Genomic DNA, 19802 nt, shown 5'->3' with positions numbered 1-19802 from the left:
ATCTAGTTCAGTGCAGAAGGCAACTGAAATTTAGAATTATTTCTATTGTTTTTAATAGTATTACAAAAGATCAGTGTCCTTAGACTCTGGGTTAAGCAGAGAAACAGTGGTCTATACACCTGAAATTTCAACTTGCTATTTCTTTTGTTTGCAGTTGGCATAATAGATGTCAGAAAGAGGTATTCAAATCCAGATTTTAACATACACTTGTCATGTGACTCTGAGTTCCCCCAGGTATTATAAGTTACAGAATAATCACTGATATATACAACAAATGGAACTTGTAAAAAAGGAGATTACTGACCCAAATGATCTGAGGTTGAGATAGAAAAATAAAGTTCAATATAAACATTTTAATTTTTATAATGTCTATTGTATATTTGTATGATGTATATTTATAATACTAAAGGAATGCATGATCTTATTTTGTTGTGGGAATTTCTTACTTGGGTAGAGATCACAATTTATTTGACCCTCTCATCCTGTCATATGTCTAAACATATTATATATATATGTATAAATAAAAGGTTTCATTATTTGCAAAAATATATGTGAGATATGTATTATATTTCAGTTATATTTCAGAAAGATTCTTGATGGAAGAGACTATTTTAATAACAACACTAATAAAATGCATTATAAAGCACTTTAAGATCTGCAAATTTTATATGCTATTTGCTCCTCAAAATGATCTAGGAAGATTGATAGTATCATTATCTCCATGAAGTGCCTTTAAAGAAGTTAGTCAGTAAGGTTCTGAGGTAGGATTTGAACTCAGCTCTTCCTAACCCCAAGTCCTGTGTACCACCTAACTATATCATTTTGGTTTTGTATATTCATATTCTAGAATAATATTTTAATTATATATTTAATACATAATAAATTCCTGTTCATTTAATATGCAATTATGTAAAAGATACATACAATAAAAATGGTCAGAACATTCAGGGGGGAAGAGGAGGAAGAGGATGAACAGGAGAAAGAAAAAAGAAGACAACAAAGATGAAGGGGAAAAAGAAGACAAAGACAAGAGAGGAATACAGAAGAAGAAAAAAGAGAAGAGGAGGAGGAAGAGAAGAAGAAGGAGGAGGAGTAGAGATTAAAAGATAAACAACCTGGGGAGCTCCCTAGAGGCTTGCCATTATGTTATTATGGCAGTTCCATTGAATTCCACCTTTCAAAATAAATAATCATGTTATAACTATGGAGGAATAATGGAAGGATATATACATGAAACACAAAAGATTAGAAGGCAGAGATTAATTTTGTGCTGTGTTAGTAAACAAAATGCTCATACCAAGTGCACCATGGATTCATCAAAGCAAACAGTCCCAAAAATGGGTTATAAAATACACAGCACTTTATACATATGTTAAAATAAGCACATTATATTTTATTCTAACAGCAAACAATTATCAGGGAGTTTTACAACAGAAATTTACAGCCCCCTAGAGTATTCACTGTTGAAAGTAATTCACTCTGCACTAATAATTTTTATGTTGTTATTGTTATGTATCATTGACACAAACTGTGACTAAATCGATTTATTCCATTAACTTGAATTGAGAACCATGGTATTTTGTCTGCTGTTTTGTTGTTTCCTCTCTCAAGAAATATGTGTGTGCATATTTTAAAACTATTAAATACCAAATAGCAAAGGAGCATGAAGAACAATTTGGAACCTCTAACCAGCTGTAAACATATCAGAAAGAACATTTGAAGGCCTAGCTTTGTATATACTACATCACTTGGTGAAGAAGGAAATATATAAAGACTAGCATGACTAATGCATAAAAAGAAATTCACCTTTCCAGATGATTTCAAATGTTCAATCTATACAAAATTAAATTGAGAAAATTCTTCAGGCATTAAATGTTTCACACACAAAGACATTGAAGTATGTACAAATTAGAAATTTAATCCTTAAGAGAAGGCTTTCTGTGGGCGGAAGGAACCAGACACATGGCAGAAGTGAGATTTGAACCTTTCCTTTTATTCCAGAACAAATATTTTTTGAATGGTACCAGTGTGGTCAGAAGATGCAATCCAAGCACAAAAGGATGTATCACTCAGTTCTTTGAAATTCATATTTTTATCCCTTCATTCCTTTCCTAACTTGTTAAATTGTCCATTTTCTTAAAGGTTTAGGCTTCAATTATCATATGTTCTTTAGAATCTACTCCCTTTTGAAATCTGACTTACTCCAATATCGTTTTTAATTGAAATTTTATTTTACTTTTCCATTTACAGGTTATAAAAGTTTTTCCTCATTAGTCCACTTGCAAAGTTAATTTACACCTACCCTTTCCTTCAGAAGCAGCAGTCTAGCAAAAATTATACATGCACTTTTGTGCTTAACATATTAGGCCTAAGGGGAAAAAAAGAAAACCATGGGATAGCTAACTGAATATCTTACCAACATCTCATCCTCAATATACATCAAAGTGAACTTATAGTATGATACACTAATTCCATCTGACTTTATTATTTGCATCAGAGGCATCATCCTTCACCCTTGATGATACTTCTTATAACCAATAAATTACAAAACCTTGATTATATATATATATATATATATAGGTTTGAAAAATACTTTACAAATATTATATCATTTGTAACTCACAACAACCCTGAAAGGCAAGTTATATTATTATCACCAATTTATAGAGGGAAATGAGCCAGAGGATGAATGATTTTTTAGAGTCACATGGCCTGGAAATTAATTCATATCTTCCTTATTCCAGTCTCCTCGCTTCCTCAGTAATTAAGCTCTGTAGTATTAGGTGAATGTACTTCTTTCTAATATATTTTCTCTGTCATCATCCCAATAAAAGCCAGTACTAAAAATGCTCTTTCTATGTATACTATCTTATTCCAATCAAACCTTCACAAATATTGTTAGAATCATTTTCTTATACCTACATCAAACCACAAAATCTCAGAATTAGATGGTATAACAGAAGGCAACTATTTCATCCCATGCCTGACCAATTATCCTTTATAACATATCTGACTAATCCAGCCTTACTTTAAAGACCTCTGGTGAGTAGGATTCCATAATCTACAAAGTTAGACCATTCTGCTTTCAAATGGCTTTCCTTAGATGAAGTTGAAGTTTTCTCTTGTCTATCCCATTCATTATCCCTGATCCTGTCTTCTGAGATTAATGAGAAAGATTCTTATCCTTATACCATATACTATACCTTCAAATATTTTAAGGTTAATATCATATCCTTTCTTTTTAAGATTACACATGCCCAGTTCATACATCTAAACCTTGGATGGAATATCTTGAGGCCATTAATTACATGGATATCTTTTTCTAAACATGCTCTGAATTATCACTGTTCTAAAAATATGACTCAAAATTGAATACAATAATACAAATGATGTTTAGCCAAAGGATTATTCACTCATCAAAGACTTTATTTCTCTCTTAATACAGTCTAAAATCACATTAGGAATCTTTAATATCACCAAGTTGATTCATGATGAGTTTTCAGTCCATAAAATTTCAAACTGTTTTTCATGTGAACTGCTATGTATTTATATCTTCCACTCTTCTTGTACTTATGACGTTAAGTTTTTGAACCCACATAAGCTTTCACACTTATCCCTGTTAAATTTTATTTTATTAGATTCACCTCAATGTTCTAGCCATTAGATGCCTTTTGGAATTCTGACTTCCATCATGCATGATAGCTGACATTTCTAGTTTTTGTACATGTGAAAAAATTTAATAAAATGCCATCTATGCCTTTATTCAAGTCATTGTTATAAATGTTCAACAGTGAAAGACCAAGCTCAGATTCAGTACAATGCCAACCTGCAAACAATTAGCAGATATCTATTATGAATTATATAGTGTGGAAAATAAAGTTAGAAAATATGCTTCATCCCACTATTTCTATCATATCATTCCTTTTACTGGGGGGCGGGGATAATGGTTGTCAGAGGTGGATTGAACATGTATACAAATACATAGTCAATATAATTTAAGGGGAAAAGTATTAATAAATAGAATTAATAGTTCTTAACAATTTCTGTATTTTGGATTCCTTTGGCAGTCTGGAAAGCTTAAAGACTCTGGTAGAATAATGTTTTGGTAATATAAAATTAAATAAATAGGATTGCAATAGGAAGTCAATTTTATTAGCATGTGGCTATAAAAATATTCTAAAATTTCATGAAACCCAAGTTAAGAATCTCTGAGCTAGAAGGATAGGGAAGGTTTTAAAATGAAAGATTAGCTAAATCAAGAAGGAAGGTAAGGATTCAGAAAGACAGAGAAGAAATAAGGGTATATTTTAAGTAATAGGGGAAAAGTTAGAACAAATATATGATAGTACTAAATATGTTGTAGGATTCATGAAACAAGTGCAGTTTTGCTAGAATATATAAAAGAAAAATAAAAGTAAATTTGCCACTTGCATATTAATGACTATTCTTTTGACATAGCCATTCAATGAAATATAATACCTTTCATTATATTTTTGTCAAGTGCAACATAATGTACTATATTTTTATGACTCTTTCATATAAAGTTATTTAGTTCTGAAAGGGACAGGAAAAATATTTTACATAAATTAAAAATGTAAATTTAATATCAAAATATGAAAGATATTGATGCTTATGTTTGTTAATATTTTGCTGTGTAAAAGGATTAGTAGAATAACTTTGATATAATTAAAAACTGCTAAGACATGAATGAAGAAATAGCTTTTAGGTAGGAATTACACAATTTGGTACAGGAAATGAACTGGAAAATAAATTTTAAAAAATCTAAAATGAGACTTCCAGCCAAGGTTGCAGAGAGAAGACAGACACTGTGCTAAGGTCTCCTGGTTTGCTCTCAGAAATAATATGAAAGAAACCTCTTTAACAGAAATTAGATCAACAAAATTGAGAAGGAGAAACTAAGAGAAGAACATCTGCCAACAAGGTCTGTCTCAGGGGACAGTGAGGAACTGGGAGCAGATAGCAAAGGGCCAACCAGGGCGCAGAGGCGGGGTGAAACCAGAGGACTGGTGTTAGTCACAGTGGCTTTGGCAGTGGGAGCATTGGATGCTAAAACCAACCTTAACTGTGGAACCTTTGGTGGCAGAGCAATGGTCTGGGGAGCCCCAGTGGAGCTGGAGGGCAAGTTCCAGCACAAAAAATTTCAGAGTGTGGCAGAACATCAATCTACTCAGCTCTGGGCCATGAGCACCACACTTTTAACTGAGCCCTCTTCCCAGAAAAGAACACAGTAACAGCCCATCCATCCCCAAACAGACACACACACATACACACACAAACACACACACACACACACACACACACACACACACACACATACACACACACTGACAGCAAGCTCAGACAGGGGCAACAGAGCTCCCTCAGCTGAATACAGAAATTAAGATTCTCACCCCAGGGCCCAGGCCATATTGTTCGAGGATATATCAGACACTGTTGCTTGCCCCACCCCCTCCAGGCCTAGGGAGAGGGCCTCAAACCAAGGCCACAGAAACTCCAGAGAAAGTAAACAGCACCCCACTATTGACCAGCCCACTTGGAGTTACTAAACCAAGTGAAAAAATCCTCCTGAGTTTTCCAAACCAAACTTTTGTTATCCTATCTCTTCCCCAACACAAGATCCTAGGAAAATGAAAAAAGGCCATTGAAAGGGAACCTACTGAAAACTACTTTGAAAAAACAGATCATAACCCAGAGAGATATAGAACTTCTGAGAAAAATATGAATTGGCCACCAGCTCTGAAAAACTTCTTAGAAGAAATCAGGAAGGAATTTAAAAATAAATTGGAAAACTTGGGAAAAGAAACTCAAGAGAAAATTAACACCTTGAAAGAGAAAATTAACATCTCACAACAAGAAAACAAATCTTTCAAAAAATATAATTAGACAAATATAAAAAGAAAATAATTCTCTCAAATCCTCAACTGAGCAAAGGCAAAAGTAAAATAATTGTCTGAAAACTACAATTAGGCAAATGGAAAACTCCTTCAAAAACACAATTGACCTTAAGGAAGAAACATAAAGTATAAGAGATAATAAGAATAGGCAATAAGTAATAAGTTTTGTTTATAAATTAAAGGAAATAGTGCTTGTACTTTGTTCAAACTCCACAGTTCTATATCTGGATACAGATGGTATTCTCCAGTGCATACAGGCACAAATTGTCCCTGATTGTTACATTCATGAAATGAGCATCCATCAAGGTAGATCACCCAAATGTTGCTGTTATGGTGTACAGTGTTTTCTGATTCTGTTCATTTCACTCAGAATTAGTTCATGCAAGTCCCACCAGGCTTCTGTGAATTCTCATCCCTTCTGGTTTCTAATAGAACTATAGTGTTCTCTGACATACATATACCACAGTTTGCTAAGCTATTCCCCAATTGAAGGACATTTACTTGATTTCCAATTCTTTGCCACCACAAACAGGGCTGCTATGAATATTTTTGTACAAGTGGTGCTTTTACCCTTTTTAGTCATCTCTTCAGGGTATAGAAAGTAATGGTATTACTAGATCAAACAGGATGCACAATTTTGTTGCCCTTTGGGCATAGTTCCAAATTTCTCTCCAGAAAGGTTGGATGAGTTCACAGTTCCACCAACAATGAAATAGTGTACCAGATTTCTCACAACACTTCCAATGATGACCATTATTCTTACTGGTCATATTGACCAGTCTGAGAGGTGTGAGGTAATACCTCAGAGAAGCTTTGCATTTCTCCAATAAGTAATGATTAAGAGCAATTTTTTCATATGACTATGGATTGCTTGGATCTCCTCATTTGTAAATTGCCTTTGCAGATCCTTTGACCATTTGTTAATTGGGGAATGGCTTATTTATAAAAAAAAATATGACTCACTTCTCTGTATATTTTAGAAATGAGTCCTTTGTCAGAAATATTAGTTGTAAAGATTGTTTGCCAGTTTACTAAATTTCTTTTGATCTTGGTTACACTGCTTTTATTTGTGCAAAAGCTTTTTAATTTAATGTAATTGAAATCATCTAGTTTGTTTTTAGTGATGTTCTCCATCACTTACTTAGTCATAAACTGCTTCCCTTTCCATAGATTTGACAGGTAAACTAGTTCTTGATCTTCTAATTTGCTATTAGTATTGCTTTTTTATGTCTAAATCCTACATCCATTTGGATCTTATCTTAGCATAGGGTGTGAGGTTTTGGTCTAATCTAAGTTTCTTCCATACAAATATCCCAGTAGATTTATCAAAGAGAGAGTTTTTATCACAATAGTTGGGCTCTTTGAGTTTATCAAATAGCAGGTTACTATAGTTGTTTCCTGCTATTGCACCTAGTCTATTCCACTGGTCCACTACTCTATTTCTTAGCCAATGCCAGACAATTTTGATGACTGATGCTTTATACTATTATTTTAGAATGGGTAGGGCTAAGCCCCCTCCTTTTGCAGTTTTTTTCCATTAAATCCCTGGAAATTCTTGACTTTTTATTTCTCCTTTTGAATTTACTTACAACCTTTTCTAACTCATTAAATTATTTTTTTGGAATTTTGATTGGTAGGACACTAAACAGGTAGTTTAGTTTTGATAGAATTGTCATTTTTATTATCTTAGCTCTACCTATTCATGAGCAGTTGATATTCGCCCAGTGATTTAAATCTGATTTAATCTGTGAGAGAAATGTTGTATAATTGTTTTCAAAAAGTTTCTGACAATGCATTGGCAAATAAACTACCAGGTATTTTATATTGTATGAGGTTACATTGAATGGATTTCTCTTTCTAGCTCCTCCTCCTGTATCTTGCTAGTCATATATAGAAATTTATATCATACAACTTTGCTAAAATTGCTAATTATTTCCAGTAGTTTTTTGGATGATTTCTTGGTATTCTCTAGATACACCATCATGTCACCTGCAAAGAGTGAGAGTTTTGTCTCTTCCTTCCCAGTTTTCTCCCCTTCCCTCTCTCTGTCCTCCCCTCCCCTGATCCCCTTTTAAGACTTCAGATTTTAGATTGTTTTTTAAGTTAACCTAGTATATGTGTGTAAACTAACTTTAAGCCAAGTCTGATTAGAAGAAGATTCAGGTATGGGGGAAAAAGTGGAACACAATTGAGAAATATTTTGCATATGAGCGCAAGAAGGATCAAAATACTCAGTCTGAAGATGAGGAAGCACAAGCTCCTGCATCTAAAGACCCCAAGAAAAACAGAAATTGGTCTCAGGCTATGACAGAGCTCAAAAAAGACTTTGAAAATCAAATGAGGGAGTTAGAAGAATAACTGGGAAAAGAAAGGAGAGAGATGCAGGAAAACATGCAAATGAAGTCAGCCACATAGTCAAGGAAATCCAAAAAAATCCTGAGGAAAATAGCATGCTAAAAACCAGCTTAGGTCAAATGGATAAAACAGTTCAAAACGTTATGGAGGAGAAGAATGCTTTAAAAAAGCAAAATTGGAAAGATGGAAAAAGAGATAAGAAAACTCTGAGGAGAACAAATCCTTCAGACAAAGAATAGAATTCAGGGAGATTGATGAATTTACCAGAAATCAGGAATCAATACTTCAAAACCAAAAAGTGAAAAATTAGAAGGAAATGTGAATTATCTCATTGAAAAAACAACTGATATGGAAAACAGACTTAGGAAAGATAATTTAAAAATTATTGGAATACCTGAAAGTCATGATCAAAAAAAGAGCCTTGACATAATTTTCAAAGAATTACTCCAGGAAAATTGCCCTGATATTCTAGAAGCAGAGGGCAAAATAAAAATGGAGAGAATATACCGATCTCCCCAAGAAAGAGATCCCAAAAAAACAACCCCTAGGAATATTATAGCCAAGTTCCAGAACTCCCAAGTCAAAGAGAAAATATTACAAGCAGCCAGAAGGACACAGTTCAAATATCATGGAGCTGCAGTCAGGATCACACAGGACATAGCAGCAAATACACTGGAAGCTCTTAGGGCTTGGAATATAATATACCAGAAGGCAAAAGAGTTTAGAATGCAGCCAAGAATCATCTACCCAGCCAGGCTGAATGTCCTCTTCCAGGGAAAAAGATGGACTTTCAATGAACCAGGGGAATTTCAAATGTTCCTGTTGGAATGGCCAGAGCTGAACAGAAGGTTTGATCTTCAGATACAGGACTCAGGTAAATCATAGAGATTTGAGGAGAGGGGGAAAATATGAGGGACTTGATGCTGCATGTATTCCTGCATAGAAAAATGACACTGATAATACTCATATGAACCTTCTCAGCTAATAGAGCAGGTAGAGGGAGCTTTTATAGTTGAAACACAAGAGAAAACTGAATTTGAAGATAAAATATGGTGTAAAAATGGAGTCAATAAGAAAAAAGGGAAATGTAATGGGAGAAAGAAAAAGGAGAGGGGGAATAGGCCAAGATATTTCGTATAATAAGATTTTTCTTTATTCCAATGAGCTATTGCAATGATATGGAATGGGGGAAGGCAAGGGTGAATGAGGGAATCTTCACTCTCATCAGAGGTAGTTAGGAGAGGAAACAGCATATATATACTCAAAGGGGTATAGGCATCTGGAGTAAGAAGGAGAAGTGGGGGACAGTGGGAAGGGAGGGATGTGAGTGATGGAGGAGAGGATGGACCATGGTGGGACGAGTGGTCAGATATAACACATTTTCTTTTTTACTTCTTGCAAGGGGCTGGTATTGGATGACCTGCCTGGGACCATAGTGCCAGGCGCATGCTGGGCCTAAGGGGTGGTATGGGTGCTCTGGGCCTCTTGGCCCCAGGACCAGGGATCTGTCTGCTGCACCACTTAGCTACTGTACAGCAGAGTCAGAGTGAAAGGAGAGAGAAAATATAGTACGTGGTAGTGGATAAATATGAAAGGAGAGAGTTGTGATCAGCAATGGCAATGGTGGAAAAATATGGAAGTAACTTTTGCCATGGACTTATCATAAAGAATGTGATCTACCCACGACATAGTTGTTGGTGTTGGAACAAAGACTCAAGCACATTTTTTATTATTATTATTTTGGGGGGGTGCAGGCAAATGGGGCTGGGTGGCCTGCCTGGAGCAACATGGAAGGGTGATCTTTGGGTGTCTGAGGCTGGATTTGGGCCCGGGTGCTCCTGGCTCAACGGCCAGTGCTCTGTCTGCCACCCAGCCACCCCTACTATTATTACTATTTTATTTTATTTTGGGTCTTTTTTTTGTTTTTGTTTTTTTTAGTGTTTGCAGGGCAGTGGGGTTCAAGTGGTTTGCATGTCACACGGCTGGGTGATTGTTGGGTGTACGGGGCCAGATGTGGGCATGGGTGCTCATAGCTCCAGGGCTGGTGCTCCGTCCATTGTACCACCTGGCCATACCTACAATTATTACTATTATTTCTTTTAATTTTAATGTTTTTTCTCTCCCCTTTACTTTATTGCTCAAGCAAGTCTATATTTATGGGGGAGGGGTATTTCGATTACTCTTAAACAAGAATATTTTATTAATGTAAAAAAAATTATCTGTACAAAATGACAATAGATATTAAATAAAAAAATAAAAAGTAAAAATAAAAAGCTAAAAAATAAAACCAAAAGAGCTTTCCATTTGACAAAACGAATTTTTGAGAGAATTATTTTCTTTTTGTATTCGTCCAATTGAGGATCTGAGAGAATTATTCTCATTTTGTTTCTGTCCAATTGTATTTTCCAATGATTTTTTTCTTGTTGTAAGTTTATTGACTCTCCCAAATTTTCCAATTGATTTTAAACACCTTCCTTATTTATACAAGGAATTCTTTCTGTGCTGGAGACCACATCATATTCCTCTCAGAGGTTCTAGGTCTCTCTGAGTTAGGGTCTTTTCCTTCTAAGAATTTTTCTATGCATCCACATTTCTGCTGACCATTCTTCGGTTTGCTAAGACCTTGAGTTTAGGAGGGGCTGGTACACAAATGTGTTGGTGTTGGGAACACTAGAGGCTTTACTCACTGAGTGCAAGATCTCCAGCTGACCAGTAGGGGTTGCTACAGGATTTGCTCACTGAGTGCAATTTCTCTGGCTGGCCAGTAGGAGGTGCTGGTTGCTTTTTCTGAAGTTTCTGTGACCTTGATTGAATTGAGGCCTTCCCCCTTAGCCTGGAGGGAGTGATTGAAAGCTGTTAAATACTTTTGCCTTCAATCAATGGTGGGCTCTACCCGGGGGTGAGGCCATCTTTCTCCCTATTGTCAGTTGGGGTGGTAAACTGATGCTCACACACCTGTGCCTGGGGCAGAAGTAGTCTGTAATTTTGTTTGTTCTGGGAAGGGACTTCAGTAGCAATGGAGACATGGACTCAGAGTTCCTCAGACCCAAGGAGCCTATGGATGATGTCCGCAGCTCTCCTGCACCAGAACTCTCCCCACCGCCCTGTCAGCAAGCTGCAGAGGGTCAGCGCCAACACCAATGCATCTGCTCCCTAGTTGACCCAAGCACCTGCAGTCCACCAGGCTCTAGCCCCACTGATCAAGCAGGTCTGGCTCTCAGGCCCTCAGGCTCCTAGGGCTCCAACCCCACTGCTAATCCTGCTGATCCCGACCTGATCAGCCCTCTGTACCTGGACTCACCCAGGACCATGTAAAACAAATCCAGAGAAAGATGTTCTTTGTCCTGGATTTTCATTCTGGGTTTTGTGGATAGGACTTCTGCTAAGAGGTTTATTTCATATCATAGATGGGTAAAGATCCAGAGATTTTAGAACTCTGCCAGTCTTCTCTCTTCTCTCTGCCAGTTTGGCCAGATATGATTTCTCTATCATCACACTCAATTTGTATCAATGTACAACATGGAAACAATGTAAAGACTGACAAATTGCTCTCTGTGGGGGGGGGGAGGGAAGTAAGATTAGGGGAAGAATTGTAAAACTCAATATAAATAAAATCTTTAATAAAAGAAATTTTAAAAAGATACCCAAAGCATAGCTTCATATATCTATCTCTATCTCTATCTCTATATCTCTATATCTAATTGACCAATTAGAAAAGGAGTTGCAAAAGGTAAATGAAGAAATTTCTTCACTTAAAAAAAGAATGGAAGGGGCAGCTAGGTGGCACAATGGATAGAGCACTGGCTCTGGAGTCAGGAGTACCTGAGTTCAAATCCGGGCCTCAGATACTTAATAATTACCCAGCTGTGTGGCCTTGGGCAAGCCACTTAACTCCATTTGCCTTGCAAAAGCAAAAAAAAAAAAAAATGGAATCTGTGGAAAATAATGACTACATGAGACAACAGGAATCTGTTAAACAAAACAAAAAAATCTAAAAAAATAGATGAAAATGTTAAATATCTCATGGGCAAAACCACTGACCATGAAAATAGAACCAGAAGAGACAACATAAGAATCACTGGGTTTCTTGAAAACACTGAAGAGAAAAAATGCCTGGACTTAATGTCACAGGATTTAGTGATAGAAAACTGCCCTAACATCATGGAAACAGAAGGCAATATACTTATTGAAAGAATTGAAAGAATACAGCAAATGCCTTCTAAAATGGATCCTAAAATGAAAACACCAAGGAATATTGTGACCAAATTCCAGAGAAAATCCTGCAAGCAGCCAGAAAGTAACAATTTAGATAGAAAGGAGCCACAATAAGGATTAGACAGGACCTGCCTGCATCAAAATTAAGGAATTAAAGGGCCTGCAACACAATATTACAAAGAGCAAGGGAGCTTGGAATGCAGCCAAGAATTCACTCAAATGTTTTCACAAGAACAATTCCTTCAATGAAGCTAGCTATATCAAAAGAAGATTTTTCTCATAGAATGGATGGGAATCACAGTAGAGTTTGGTGCACCTGCTGTGACAACTGTGGTGACAACTGGGATGGTTGAGACTGAAGGTGAAAGTTTAACTGTAGAATTAATTGGAGATAGACTGGTAGTATATTCCACCAAACTATTACTTGAGTTGTTAACAGTAGTACAATTTGGAGTTGTTGTATTTTCTGAACAGTATCCACTAGCACCATTACAAATTGTCCAATAGCATGTAAATTTTTACTTTCCACACAAGGAGTGCAGTTAGTGTGTACTTCACAGCTTTCTAGTGCTGGAGTAAGAGTCGTGATGTGCTTGGTTGTGGGCTGGAGAGTGGAATTCATTGTGACTTCAGGAGTGGAATTTCTCATGGCGCTAGAGTGGACATGAGGGTCAGCTGCATTGATGATGAGTCTCTGAAGTTGGCTGTAGGTTTAGGGGGTTGGTTCATGATTAGCACGCATGGCAAGCAATAGCAGCTAAAAGGAGTGGCCAGCAGGTCCTCTGCATCCTATTCATGGTGCTGGTGCTCAGGCAGTGGACTGTCACTGAGGAAGAAGCTCAGTCCCCCTGTAGCACTGCCTCAGAAACTGTACTTTCCAACTCAACAGCAGCCCCCATCAAAAAATCTATGCTAATTTTTGCCCCTGATTGATGAAATATATCTCTTCACCATAATATTATAGGGAGTCCTTCAACTATGAAAGGAGTAACAGTCCTTACTTTATCTTCTTTTCTCCATTTCAAGGGTTAACAAGAAATTTGTTTCCTGTCAACCCCCAATGCCTACTAGATTAGTATAGGCAGCTTGTTTAGGCCAAGTTTGTGACCAGTGCTATATGGGGAAAACTGTCCAATCTGCCCCAGTGTGTCAGTCAAACCTAGGAAGCAATTCCTTCTACTTGGATAACACAAAGAGGTTTTTCTGAAGAAATTGCAGTAGGAAATATAATTTCATTGTTGTTTCCTCAGTTTTGGCTCCTTCATCAGCTCCTTTAATTTCCAATTTATACCCGATCCTGAGAAAATACATAACTGAGCTATATATTAGTTATCATTTATGTAACTATCATCATCATTAGCATTCATTATTGCAATACAGAAAATTTCCCCAGTTACTTGCTTTACTAAAGGTATGTTGTGAGTATATTCTGGATTTGGTGGAGCCAAAATGATTTCAAACTCCTTATCTATTAATTGTAAAGCATGAATAGGCACTTCAATAGAAGCATGTGGAGGTACCCTAAACTTCCCAGCAATTTTGACCATCAATAGTCTAATATGGGTTGGCTTACTGACAAAACTGCATACTGGTTTTTCCATTCCATCTCCTGCTGGTACTGAACTATCATACCCCATGATTGTTTTAGATTTCCCCTTTTAAATTTCCTTGTCTACATTTTGATGTCCAGTGTCCTACCTTTTTATACTTCAGGCACGGAGTTTTAGGAAGATGCACCCTGAGTTTAGCTCCTTGGGCACTCCAACAATCGTTTTCAAATGTCCAGGATTTGCACAAACAAAGCCAAGTCCATTTCTCTTTATTTTCCATGTGCATATTAGCAAATGCCTCTGTCATTAATTCTGTATGATATGCCTGAGAACCTTCTCTGTCACATCTTTGAATCATTTCCTCAATGGTGGCATCCTTTATTAAGCCAATCATTGCTTTCTTTCTGACAATTAGCATTTTCATTAGCCCTTGATAATTGTTTTATTAATACATCTTATTCCTGCTACATCACCTAAAGTTCTTCCCACTGTCTCCTGCAATTGGGCAAAGAAATCTACAAAAATCTCATCATTTCTGTCTGATGAATGCAAATGGTTCTTTCTTTTTATTTTGAATTGGAATGCATCCCCTAGCATTCTTTACACAGGTAGCAATTCTTCCATATGTTTCTAACCCACAATATTTTTGGAGAGCATTGTTGAGAAATTGACCTGTGCCACTTAATTGTTCATACTATTTGGTGGCATTGGGACATTGTGCATGCCTCAAAACCATCTCTCTATATCATTCTATAAACTCCATCATCCAAAAAACAGATTGTCCAGGTGACAAATATGCTCTAACTATCTTTTTTCCAGTCATTAGGTATTAAAACAGAGTATGCAAGAATATCCTATTGTAGCCAGACAAAAGGTGATCTTGCCCTGTATTCCTCCACCACCTTCTTTAAATCTCTGACTGCTTTAATATTTACTGGCTCATGTCTTTGCCTAAGGTTTCCTGGATTAAAAAGATCTGGCTCATCAATAACAGGATATGACTGAAACTCAGCTCCTAAATCCCCCCAAATTTCTCCCTTCTCTTTTACCCTTTTGATAGCCTTTTGTAATGCTGAAGTTTCTTCACTAGGAGCTGTAAGGCGAATCCTAGGCTTTTCTTGATAATACTTATTTATTTCTTCTGTCTCAGGCCATGGAGGAAAATACACTTTCTCTTTACCTTCAATTTCCTCCACACTTCCTTATTTCAAATTCCTTTCATATGTCTTTAAATATCTGACCCATGGAAAGAAATAACTTGTTACCTCTCCAAAGTCTTTTGTTCCATGCCATTGCCTGAAAGCTTTTTTTCCTTGCTTGTATGACAGCCCAAAAGTCTCAGTACCTTGATGCATGTTTCTGCTTAGTCTTTATCCCAGACTCTAATCAGATGGCTCTGAAATCAGCTTTTTCCTTGCCTTTGTGCCCGATGCTTGGGTGTCATATGTGTATGCCTATCGGCAAGGCTAGTTTTTATTCATAAGCTATGATTTGACTCAGTCCAGCTGTAGTCAAGTTCTCAGGTGAATGTTGAAGAGGAAGGAGACAAAGATAATAGGTTCTCCATTTATTAAACCAAGTACAAGTACATAAATGTCCCCCTAGTCCCTGTTTTACTCCCAATTCAAGTGGTGTTCAAGGAGAGAAGGCCAGCACTCCCACATAACAGTGTTGACCAAGCAGAATTTATAACAGGAATGCAGGATTGATTCAGTATTAGGAAAACTTGGTTTAATTAACTATATCAATAACAAACATATCAGAAATTATATGATTATATCAATAGATGCTGAAAAAGCCTTTGACAAAATACAGTACCCATTCCTACTAAAAACACTAGAGAGCATAGGAATAAATGGATTGTTCCTTAGAATGGATAAGCAGTATCCATCTGAAACCCTCAACAAGCATTAGATGTAATGTGGATAAGCTAGAGGTATTCCAGTAAGATCCTGGGTGAAACAAGGAAGCCCATTATAATCACTACTATTCAATATTGTGTTAGAAATGTTAGCTTCTGCAATAAGAAAATAAAAAGAAATTGAAGGAATTAGAATTGGGAAGGAAGAAACAAAACTCTCACTCTTTGCAGATGACATGATGGTATACCTAGAGAATCATAAAAAATCTTAAAAACTATTAGAATCAATTAGTAACTTTAGAAAAGTCACATGATATAAAATAAACCCTCATAAATCCTCAGCATTGCTATCTATCTATCTATCTATATATCTATATCTATATATCTATATATATATATAGATAGATATTATTTTAATGTGTTAGAAAAAGTGTCAGTAAATATATATGGAGAAATAAAAAGTCAAGACATTCCAGAAAATCAATGAAAAAATATGCAAAGGAAGGTGGCTTAGCCCTACCAGATCTAAAATTATATTATAAAGCATCAGTCATCAAAACTGTCGGTTATTGTCTAAGAAATAGAATGGTGAATCAGTGGAATAGACTAGGTACAAAAAAAGATAGCAGAAAATGATTATAGTAATCTGCCATTTGACAGACTCAAAGAGTCCTGCTTCTGAGACAAAAACTCTTCAATAAAAAAAATTGTTGGGAAAATTGGAAGTTAGTATGGCAGAAACTTGGATTAGAGCAACATCTTCCATCCTAAATCAGGATAAGATAAAAATGGATATAGGATTTAGACATAAAAGACAATATTATAAGCAAATTAGGAGATACAGGAAGAGTTTACCTGTCAGATCTATAGAAAGGGAAGCAGTTTATGACCAAGGAAGAGTTGGAGAACATCATTATAAACAAACTTGATAATTTTGATTATATTAAATTAAAAAACTTTTGCACAGTCAAAACCACTGTAACCAAGATGTAAAGAAGTATAGTAAATGGGGAAATAATTTTTACAACTAGTATTTCTGACAAATGACTCATTTCTAAAATATATAAAGAACTGTGTCTAGTTTATAACAAAAAAACCAAGCCATTCCTCAATTGACAAAGCCAAAGTATCTGCTGAGATAATTTACAGCTGAGAAAATCAAAGCAATCCACAGTCATATGAAAAATTGTTCTTAAATCATTACTGATTAGAGAAAAGAAAATTAAAACATCTCTGGGGTACCACTTCATACCTCTCAGACTGGCCAATAAGACGAGAAAGGACAATGATCAATGTTGGAATGGATGTGGGAAATCTGGGACACTAATGCATTGTTGGCGGAGCTGTGAACTCATCCAGTCTTTCTGGAGAGCAATTAGGAATTAGGCTCAAATGGCAATAAAAATGTGCATACCCTTTGATCCCACAATACCACTACTGGGTCCATTACCCGAAGAGATCATGAAAAAGGATAAAAACATCACGTGTACAAAAATATTCATAACAACGCTGTTGTGGTGGCAAAAAAATGGAAATTGAATGAATGTCCATCAATTGGGGAATGGCTGAACAAACTGTGGTATATGTATGTTATGGAACACTATTGTTCTATTAGAAACCAAGAGGCATGGGAATTCAGAGAAGCCTGGAAGGATTTGCATGAACTGATACTGAGTGAGATGAGCAGAACCAGAAGAACAATTCACTCCTAACAGCTACATAGACATGATCATCAACCTTAATTGACTTGCTCATTTCATCAGCACACGAGGAACAATTTCAGGGTATCTGCAATGGAGAATGCCATTTATATCAAAAGAAAGAATTGTGTAGTTTAAACAAAGACCAAATACTATTATCTTATGTAACTTTGTATATCTCATATATATACATACACACGTACACATATATGTATGTATGTATATTTCCTTCAGGAGATGATTTTTCTTTCTTAACACATTCAATTTTGAGCAATGCATATCATGGAAACATTGAAAAGACTATCAGACTGCTTTCTGTGGGGGTGGGGGAGGGAAGTGAGATGGGGAAAACTAAAAAATTCAAAAAACAGTACAAAAGTTTGAAATCAACTTATTAAAGGAGTAGGATGTGAATAGCTTTGCAGTTTTAATATTCTGAAAAAATTAATTTTATCATCAAAACTTGCAAAATGAGAAATTGAAGGAATATAATTTTAAGAAAAAAATATGAGATGTTGGACTATTTGAAGAACTAGAGGGTTTTTATTACTTTGTACATTATGTTTCTTCTTTTCTTTGGTTACATTTTGAATTCTGAATTGTCTGCTCTCTCTTGTCCAACCCTGCATTAGAGAAAGCCAACTTTTGACATATATATATATATATATATATATACATATATATATATATATATATGTATATATATACACACACACACACACACACACACGTAAACATATGTAAAAGAGAACATCATACAATGAAAGCATGTATCAATTCCTTTTCTGAAGTTAAAATTTCCTTAGATCTCCATTGTTAATTTGAAGGATTATATAATTCAGAGTAGATCCCTCATTCATAGCTACTCTTCAAACAACATTGTTGTTACTGTACACTGTATGATAATATTGTATATCATATATATGTAACATTTCATATATCATATTGTGTACAGAGTTCTCCTGGTTCTGCTTTAATTACTATATTATTTTATACAATTCTTTCTTCTCAACTAGTCTGCTCATCATTCCTTATGGCACACTAATATTCCATCACAGTTATATACCACATTTTCACCAATTTCTAATTTATGGGATATCATTTCCCTTTATATTTCTTTGCTACCACAAATATTTTAAATATTTTAGAATACTTTAAATATTTTAGAATATATAATTGTTTCCTTTATCATTGGTTACATTGGAAAACAAATCTAAAAGTTTTATTTCTAGGTTAAAGGGTATACAGTTTTGCAACTCTTCAGGTATAATTCCAAGAATTATTTCCAGAATGGTTGTTTTCAATTCAGAATCCTACCAGCAATGTATTAGAATCCCAAATTTTCCACATCCCAACCAACATTTACCATTTCCCCTCTTCTACAATTTTCACCAATCTATTTTTGTTCATTTTCTCTCAATAATGATTCAGAACATTTTATATGACTATAGATAGCTTTGATTTTTTCATTTCATAAAGTCATATTTTTCTTTTATTTTTCAAATTACCATCTTTAAGCTTGTGGACAATATCCTTTAATTTCAGAGACTGGTACCTTTCAGGAAATGTATTGATCTTAAAGCACAACTTCTGTCATAATTTCCTGCTGTGGTTTTATGAAAGAAAAAGTAAAACTCCCTCTGTAAAAATATTAACATGGTTTTTAAGAGAAAGTCATCTTCTTAGCACTTAAAAGCCTACTTTTACTTTTGTTCTTTCCAATATGCTCAGCACATTACAATACAGTCTAGAGAGAATTTTATTAATGTAACAATTACTAGGTATATACTTTTTTCAGTTTCTAAAACTACTTTATTTTATCCTAATAACAACTTGGAGAAACAGCAGTAAAAGAAGGAGGAGGTGGAGGAATAGTAGCAGTAGTAGTAGTAGTAGCAGCAGCAGCAGCAGCAGCAGCAGCACTAGTAATAGTTTGGTACTTAAGTGATGCAATGGATAGAGCTCTGTCCTTCAAGTCCAGAGGAGCTGAGTTCAAATATGACCTCAGACACTTAATAGTTGTGCTATTCTAGTCAAGTCACTTAACCCCAATTGCTTCCAAAAAAAAAAAAAAAAGAATTAGCAGCAATAGTAGCAACAGTAGTAGAAGCATCATCAGGAGGAGGATTAGTAGCAGCAGTAGAAGTAGGAAGTAAATGTAGCAGCAGCATCAACAGAAGCAACACTAATAGTAACAAAACAACAA

The 19802-nt window shown here is 35.5% G+C and overlaps 1 pseudogene; it reads right to left on the bottom strand.

Annotated features, from left to right (window-relative positions):
* Positions 1-12696: 12696 nt before the first annotated feature.
* On the bottom strand, positions 12697-13214 carry LOC141520638 (sialomucin core protein 24-like; annotated as a pseudogene).
* Between the last annotated feature and the right edge of the window lie 6588 nt (positions 13215-19802).

This window comes from Macrotis lagotis, chromosome 1, assembly GCF_037893015.1.
Source record: "Macrotis lagotis isolate mMagLag1 chromosome 1, bilby.v1.9.chrom.fasta, whole genome shotgun sequence".
Taxonomy (NCBI): domain Eukaryota; kingdom Metazoa; phylum Chordata; class Mammalia; order Peramelemorphia; family Peramelidae; genus Macrotis; species Macrotis lagotis.
Note: the sequence above shows the minus strand (reverse complement) of the source record. Positions and strands in the feature narration are given on the sequence as shown.